Source organism: Sceloporus undulatus, chromosome 1 (genome assembly GCF_019175285.1).
Source record: "Sceloporus undulatus isolate JIND9_A2432 ecotype Alabama chromosome 1, SceUnd_v1.1, whole genome shotgun sequence".
In the NCBI taxonomy this organism is placed as follows: Eukaryota; Metazoa; Chordata; class Lepidosauria; order Squamata; family Phrynosomatidae; genus Sceloporus; species Sceloporus undulatus.
In genome coordinates this window covers 143,029,405-143,037,710 of record NC_056522.1, presented here as the reverse complement: position 1 = coordinate 143,037,710, position 8,306 = coordinate 143,029,405, and the positions used below count along the sequence as shown (strand labels likewise).

Sequence of the window (8,306 nt, the reverse complement as noted above, 5' to 3'; positions counted from 1 at the left end):
TAATATCGCCTTGAGAGTTTATAATTTCATAATCAGTACCAGAATTAAAATATATTGGAATGTTATAGAGTTATGCTTAAAAGTTCCTCTTCATGGTGGGGAACCTTAACCCACCAGATGTTGTTAGACTCTACCTCCCATCAGCTTCAGTCAGCATGGGCATTGGTCAGGGAGGATGGGAGCTGTCATTCAGTAAAATGTAGAGACCTGCTCTACATAAGCTGATACAGCTTTGCAACATAAAGCAAAATATAGTTTACTTTAAATTATGCATACACAGTATGTGTGCCCATTGTAATTTTAATAAGCTCCTCCACCCATTTTCTTCTTCTGGCCACTATTCTAATATTTCCAAGCAAGGACTATTTGCTGAATTTAAATAAACTCCAAAATACACATGAAAATGCATTTGCCACCTTTAGAAATGTCAGATTTCTGGCATAGAGAGCAATTTGTGTTCCTCTCAGGTTTCTAGAACACTGTGTATTACTAGTCATAAAACTGTCTTTCAGTGCTTCAGAAAGTTACAGATCTGCATGAAAGTCATTACATCCCTGTAGATAGGCAGAGATTGGCTCTTCTTATACATGAGTTTAGGCCCTGCTAAATAGTTTTGTTACATACATCTGTTTAGGCCATCTGTGTGTTATAGAAAAGAACACTGCTAAGAACTAGGGTCTCTTCGTGTGAAGAGAACAGGAGTTTAAAATACATTGTATATTTTAGAACACTTCCGAACATCTGTCCCCCACCCAAAGCTGCCATCTCAAGCCGCCCCACTCTGCTTTACAAAGGGGAAGGAGGGGTATGGTTTGCTTTCCATTCAGCCCCCCCCCCACTTGATCTCCCAACTTGCTCTCATTCTCCACAATTTCCACCCAGGGAATAAGCAGTATTTTCATTTTGTTAATTTCACAGTATTCATCCCATAGCCATTACTTGTGCTTCCATTTTTCATTCCTAAAGGATGAGACCATGTGAGTCCTTGTGTGCAAGGGCTGCTCCATAGCCACCTACCTAGGAGTTTCCTTTCCTCTTTGTGCACCTCTTTGTGCAATCCTCCCGTCAGGGCAAATTGTGACACATTTGACAGGGGAAGCAAGTGGTATTGGGGGGGAAAGGCAGAGCTGGAGGCTGTGAAAACAGAAATGGCTATATGGCCGTATCAAAATTGGGGAACGTGGCTAAAAAGACTTCTGAGTGACCAAAATTTTACATATAGCAAAGGGGCTGTGAGGGAGACACGACTCAGGGGCATAAGCAGCAATCATGTTGATTGGGATATGGGAGATAGTACCCTGAGTGGCTCAGCCATGGAAAACCATGGGATAACCTTGGGAATGTCACACTGTCAGCCTCAGGGGAAGGCAATGGTAAACCTTCCCTGAAGAAATCTTGCCAGGAAAACCCCATGATAGGTTTGCCTTAAGGTCACCATAAGTCAGAAACAACTTGAAGGCACACAGTAACAACAAATCTGAATCCAGAGTGTGTTACAGTGAAAGAAATACAGCTGTTAGATCTATGAGGGCACTGTCACTATACATTTATCCCAGTTTATTTCAGCTTTCATTGCCATGGCTCCATCCTTTGGAAGACTGGGATTTATAGTTTGGTGAGGTACTTAGAATTATCTGCTATAGAGAGCTCTGCACTTCTGCCCTCCCACTCTCATTCTGTCTCTCTGCAGTATACCCTAGTACTACTACATGCAGTAATTGTTTGAATAGAGATGCCAGGAATCTTTTGTACTGGGCACACCTGCTCTCCCAGTAAGTTAATAATTAGTTGATTTTGAGTTCTGTGATGTGCGAATGTCCAAAGTATTCATTTTTTAAAAGTAGGCCTCTTTTATAAAATTGTGCATACAGTGTGTGGCCAGCAGGTTGTCAGTTTTCTTGGAAGAGTCTGCAGTGCCCATCCTCCCCATTGATTATCTTGTTTTCTTTGATTTGTTTATACAGGGAAAGTGGGATCTCATGTTCCTTGATAAAAGGAGAAATGATATCTATGGGTTCTTTTTTTTTTGGTACACAGTATGAAATCATCGTTTCCAGGGAGCCATGGACTTAATTGGTTGTTACTGCCAAGATCTTGAACTAGCAGTTCTGGCATGTTCAGTCTCTATACAGTATACATGGCTTGCCAGTAAATCATGCTTATCAAGACAGGGTCTCCTATGCTATGATTACAATTTTTCCCTTCCCTTCTTGTCTTCTTAATGGCCAATTACCCTTCTTGTTGGCACAATGTAATCTTAAAGTTGGCATCATTTGCCAGAACAAACTGCATTTAGGAATACAGACCTTCTGTGTTGCTTCAAATGTTGGCACTCAACAAGAACTTCCCCTGTTGTAGACAGGGAGTCTGTGGGTTTGGTGGCCTCTGTTGAGACATATGAAGAATAAAAGTTCAGTTTCTCTTGTTTGAAAAAAATATATCGTTTCAATGGTGTTAATTCCACCTTTGGTAACATGCTTTGCAGACTTCAGTAGTTGTCTGTAGTTTGTTTTCATTCCCTTTACCAACCCATTCATCCTCTTTTCTCGAAGCAGGGGAATAGAGCCAATTAATGTGTCCATATTTCATTGTGTCTCATTTGCTTTCCCATTGGTACCTTGAGGTCTGGCCCTTGATATCAAAATGGATGTTTGAGGTGTGTAGCCAAGAGGGCAATTCCAATGTGGGAAATTAGCCATGCCATAAAAGGAAATCTGTGACCGTATTTGGATATCTGAGAGGCTCAGCATGGGGAAAGCTCATGAGCACATAGCCAATGATAGATCAGTCAAGTTGGGAATATGAATAATCCCTTAATTGACAGAAGCGATGGTGTGTGATAGACCTTGTGTTTACAAATGAACAAAAAACTAAGAATACAGTGCACCCTTGCCTTACATCGGGATCCATTCTGGACCCCTCCGCGTAAGGCAAAGAGTGCATATGCTTGAGCCCCATTGAAAATAATGGGGGTCGTGCATGCTGCGCGCCATTCAACTTCCGTCACACAGCTTTCAGCATAAGCTGAAAGCCGCGTAAAAGGCACCCGCATATGATGCAGGAGCACTGTACTTCCCTCTGAAAGCAATATCCCATTGTCCAGAGACATTTGCACTGATTGTCCAGCCATTCACAAATTCCTATTTCTTTCTTCTCTTCTGGAAACCTCATTTTAATCTACAAATCTGCTCTGGGATATGCTTTGCCCTATAAATATGCCTGCTCAGGAACCCCAGTTTGGTTTCACTTAAGTTTGGGCAGACTGTGTGTCAGTTTCTTGCTTGACTCCTCAGCATTGCTGACCACTGGCCACAGGCACCTGCTGAGCCATTTCATTTTACAGTGCCCCCCGATTGGAGCCCCACTTCTGGAAACAGTACCGTATCACCCTATGCAATCCGTTCCATTGCTGTTTGCTACCATCTTTTATATCATTAGTTCTTGTATGTGCACATGAGTAAATGTCTTTGTGTGAATGGGGATACCCTTTTATTACAAATAAAACTATATTTGTACTTGCACTCTGGAGTTCTGTTTCAGTCTCAAGCTGAAAGTGCACAGGCTATGTACTATTTAAGACCTCAATCAGGAAAATCTTGCTTACAGCTGGCTTCCTTAAGCAGCACGCTTGCTGTGCACATCTATCTGATTGCATTAAAGTCCTGGGAAAAGAAACTTATTATCAGTGGTGCCTCCTAGTGCTTAGCAAGCTGGCTATGTGCTTCTGCCATCATGTTCAGCATGTCATGACAAGCAGTATGTCCTGCTTTCTAGGCTGGTCACAACATTAGATCATGCCTTGTTTACTTCTGTTATGTATAATGAATGATGAGTACTTAGTTGTTTCCTTATTCTGTAAGTATGTATAGTTTTACTATGCTCCAAATGGTGAATGAAGTAAAGTAGACATTTAGTCCTTTAGACCCTTCTAGAGTCTGTCCTTTCATTCATTAATTCAATGATATTTTAAAACGGTTTCCAGTGCATAAGCCAAATGTAATGGCCTGATTCACGTCACAGTGCAACATGAGAGAAGTGTTAACTTGCTCTTGGGATAACAGGCTAATCTAAATGACCTTTAACATACTTTGAGAAGACTGGAAAAACATTGAAATCATACTGCTTTGGCTTTAGAATTGAGAAGATCAGCTAGCAAAAAGGACATGAAGGAACTTCAGCACACAGTGCCTTTTTAATTGCCCATGAACCACATGGATATAAATGTCTCAAGCTGGAAGGAGAAAACTATATATGATGTGGAAGCCAAGAGGAGGCTACATATATCATTGGATTTGGGCTGTTTTAATTTCCAGTGATTACAGTTGAGGATTTAAAATAAAACCACGTTATTGGTATTTCACAGTGTTAGAATGATCCTAGATTGCTTCTTGCAAGCTGCAAGCTGTTGTGTTCTGGTGATTCCTAAGTCTGTACCAGGATTTGTGAGGAGAGGTTTTTTCCAGGGCCTCTGCACAGGTATTCCTATTTTTATTCTTACTCTTTTTCTCAACTTTTTCCCACTTTGGGACTCAAAGCAGGTCAAAACAGTTTTAAAAGACTTTTTTTTTAACTTGAAGAATCATTTCTCATTAACATGAAAGCTTCTTGTCAGAACGATTGAGTGAAATTAATGAATCATTCATTTATTTGGAGTACTTAGCAAGATGTTAATAAAATTTGTAATTATCTTGTTCAGTGTACAAATTTGTGTGGCTTCTAATGCTTGGATATTACATGTAACATTTGCCCTTATGGCATTATTAAAGTGTTGAATGAGGTTCTATACATGTACAGTGAGCATGTGCTTAACACTGGCTGGTTTATAGGCATGTGTGCAGAACTTCTTTAATGTTGGTTCATTATTATTGATGAACATTTTGTTGACTGCTGTGCACTGCACGACCATGCCACCTTCTAAGCAGTCTTTTGTCTGGAGTGACAGTGAGCACACACAATGCCCGGAGAAAGAAAGAATCAAGAGAAATCATTGTCCAGAGAAAACAATGATTTCTCTTGAGTCCTTCTTTCTCCCAGCATTTTGTGTGCTCATTGTCTCTCCTCATCCAGCACTAAACAACCCTCTTTCCCAAGGGGCAGGATAGTGGTATGTTGTGTGTGTGTGTTGTTCTGATTTATGGTGACCCTAAAGTGAACATATCACAGGGTTCTCTTCGGCAAGTTTATTCAAGAGTTTGTCATTGCTGCCCAGTCAGTTTTCATGGCCAAACAGATTCAAAACCTGATCTCCAGAGTCCTTGAAGTTTATCGCATGGGGCTTAAACCGCTCCCCAGCGCGTTCTAACGGGGGCGAGCGGGGGTGCGCAAGGAACGCGATGGGCACCGGATGGGGCCCAAAACGCGACTTTATCGCATGGGGGGATGCCGACGCCGCGTGTTCCCATCGCGTCCCAATTCGGTTCCAGAGGGCGCCATTTCTGGGAACTGTAGTGCTCAAACCACTACACCATGCTGGAGGGGGGCGGGAGAGTTGGAATACCAGGTGGCTCTCTAGCATGGCTGATGAGTATGGTGGAAGTGAGGCTAAAGTTATGATTTCCAGGGCACAGTATAATAATATATGTGGTTGTAGCACCATCAGTGCATGTATCAGCATTACAAGTTCAAACTCTCAAGTAACAGTTGAGCACAGGAAACTCCCAAATACCGAGATGATGCCAAATCATGCCAGAGGGATTTGGGCCATCACTAAACTGAACTGAACTATGTGTTCTAGATAATCAGTACAATCTCTGTAGGAGCCTCTTTTAACCATGGTATGCTGAGATCCTTTGTCTAGACTTCTTTCATTTTTTAAATAAATTGACTTTTTCTGCAGAGCTTCTCTGGCTTTTCTTTGTGATACAATATTCTGTCTTGATCTGGAATTTGTTTAAAAATTATCCCTCTGTTTAATAGATTGTTTATGTTCATTTGGGAATGATGCTTAATGCAAGCATAACTTGATTCTTTTGTGTTATGATTTTAAGTTGAGTTAAATTTTAAAATTAAGTTGAGTTAAAAAATTTAAAATTAAGTTTAACTTAAGTTACGTTAAGAGACTGTGTGACTTGCCCAAGGTGAGTTTCCATGTTTGAATGAGGATTCGAACCCTGGTCTCCAGAATCCATAGTCCAGTGCTCAAACCACTATGCTATGCTGACTCCTTTGATTTCAGATACCAGGTAATACTATTATTGGTAGTATGGAAAAACATGTTGTGGTAATAAACAATTAGCATGTTTCTTTAATAATCCTTCCTGGAACATCTTTTTCTCCCAAGTATAATAACCATATTTGTATTCAAGATAATGTTCCTACATAATTGTGCTGTTGGCTTTTCAATTGACAAAGCTAGCTTAATAATGTTATGATGCTGTTGTTAAATGCTTTGGTGAATTCTGCAGTTAATGTCCCATTTGAAACATTACGGTGCAGTCATAAGCATGTTTACTCACACATAAATCATCCTAAGGGCAGTGCTCTAAGCACTAGGCTTGCTCCCTAGTTAGTGAGACTAGGCCTGAAAATATAGCAGTGCTAATCTATAAGGCATACTCCACATGATAAGAATATTGGTGCTGTGGAAGCTGGCATTTTGCTTGTGTTGTTGTGTGCCTTAAAGTCATTTCTGACTTATGGTAACCCTAAGGCAACCCTGTTCTGGGTTTTTCTTGACAAGATTTGTTCAGAGGATGTTTGCTATTGCTTTTCCCTGAGTCGGAGAGAGTGTGACTTGTTCAAGGTCACCCAGTCGGTTTCACAGCCAAGCATAATTGAACCCTGGTCTCATGAGTCATTGTTCAATACTCAAACCACTATGGCACACTGGCTCCCCCATATAAATAGAAAACTTGCTGAAGTTGCTGTTATATCCCCTAAGAAAAAGCTTATTTTGTATTTTATCCATGTATTTTATGCAAGTAGGCTAATACCAGCTGCTGGTGGTGATGATGGGAAGTGTTTTTGAATTAGGAAATTGCAGTGTGCGTAAAAGATCATCATTATGGCTGGAATTCACTGAGGCAGTCAAGATGTGGAACCTAGAGTTGCACATTCATGAATGGTTCATATTCATGATCTCTAAGTATTCAATAGTTCAGGGAATATGCATGTTTGATGAAAGTCACCCAGTTTTCATTAGGCAGAAGCCTAGTGACAGGGATCTGTTTCCCTCTCGAACAGGAAGCAGCTGACTAGCATTTCCATCCCTCCTCACATGTGCAACCTCCAGTGTGAAGGAGAATCACAACAGGGATCTTGATTCTTCCTGTGGCAATGGAGATCACTCACAGGAGAGAGAAGAAACATCAGTCCGCTGCTTTCTGATCAACAGGGGAACAGTCCTCTGTTGTGCACAGTGGCTGCTACCCACTAAGTAAAGATGTGTGTGTGATTCAGGCCAAGAGACACTATGTAGCTGTCTAATTAAGGTGGTTACACATTTGTAATTGCCTTAGTGAATTCTGACCTATCTTCTTTAATACTGTTGTCCATTGTTACCCAAAATGCCAGGGTCCCAGAGGGCACCCATAAGCAGTACAGTGGTGCCTCGGGTTACGAAATTAATTCGTTCCGCGGCCGCTTTCGTAACCCGAAAAGCATTCGCAAGCCGAAATGCCATAGGCGCTAATGGGGAAAAGCCGCGATTTTGTGCGAAATAGCGCCGAAAAGCACCAAAAATTTTTTCGTAACCCGAAAAAACCTTCGTAACCCGGAACAGTTATTTCCTATGGGATTTTTTCGTATCCCGGAAATTTCGTAACGTGGGTATTTCGTATCCCGAGGTACCACTGTATTTAATAGGGGGAATTTTATTAGCTCAACTAAAACTGCTGAAAGCACCTTGGGCAACTAAAAGCAGGGATCACGCCTGTGTATACCAGTTCTGAGAAACAGAACTCCAGAATGCAAGGTGCAAATATAGTTTTATTTATGACATTGAAAGGGAAATCATCTTCCACACAAAAACACGCGCTCTCTCACATACAAGAACTAATGATATAAAAGTGGTAGCAGATAGCAACTTTAGGGATTGCAGAGGATAATACTGGATGGTTCCAGAAGTGGAAGTTCCAACTGGGGGATTCTGTGAGATCTACTATTTTCAAGCAATGCTTCTGATATGTGTTAAAGTAGCTGGAGGGACCTCAAAGGCTGCACATGGCTCTGAAATTTTCCAGAACCAGCCTCCCCTTCCCATCCAAAGCAAGGTGTTTTAGAACAAGGTGTTTCTATAACCTTGTTTTAAAAACATAATAATAATAATAATAATAATAATAATAATAATAATAATAATAATAATAATA

At 40.9% G+C, this 8,306-nt stretch overlaps 1 protein-coding gene across 1 annotated transcript in view; it reads left to right on the top strand.

Moving 5' to 3' along the window:
* Positions 1–4,118: 4,118 nt before the first annotated feature.
* Positions 4,119–8,306, top strand: part of COL21A1 (collagen type XXI alpha 1 chain) — a 103,007-nt gene continuing 98,819 nt past the window's right edge. The window contains exon 1 of the mRNA XM_042438383.1: positions 4,119–4,476. The gene's annotated coding sequence lies outside the window, so the exon portion shown is untranslated. The remainder of the gene's footprint in view (positions 4,477–8,306) is intronic.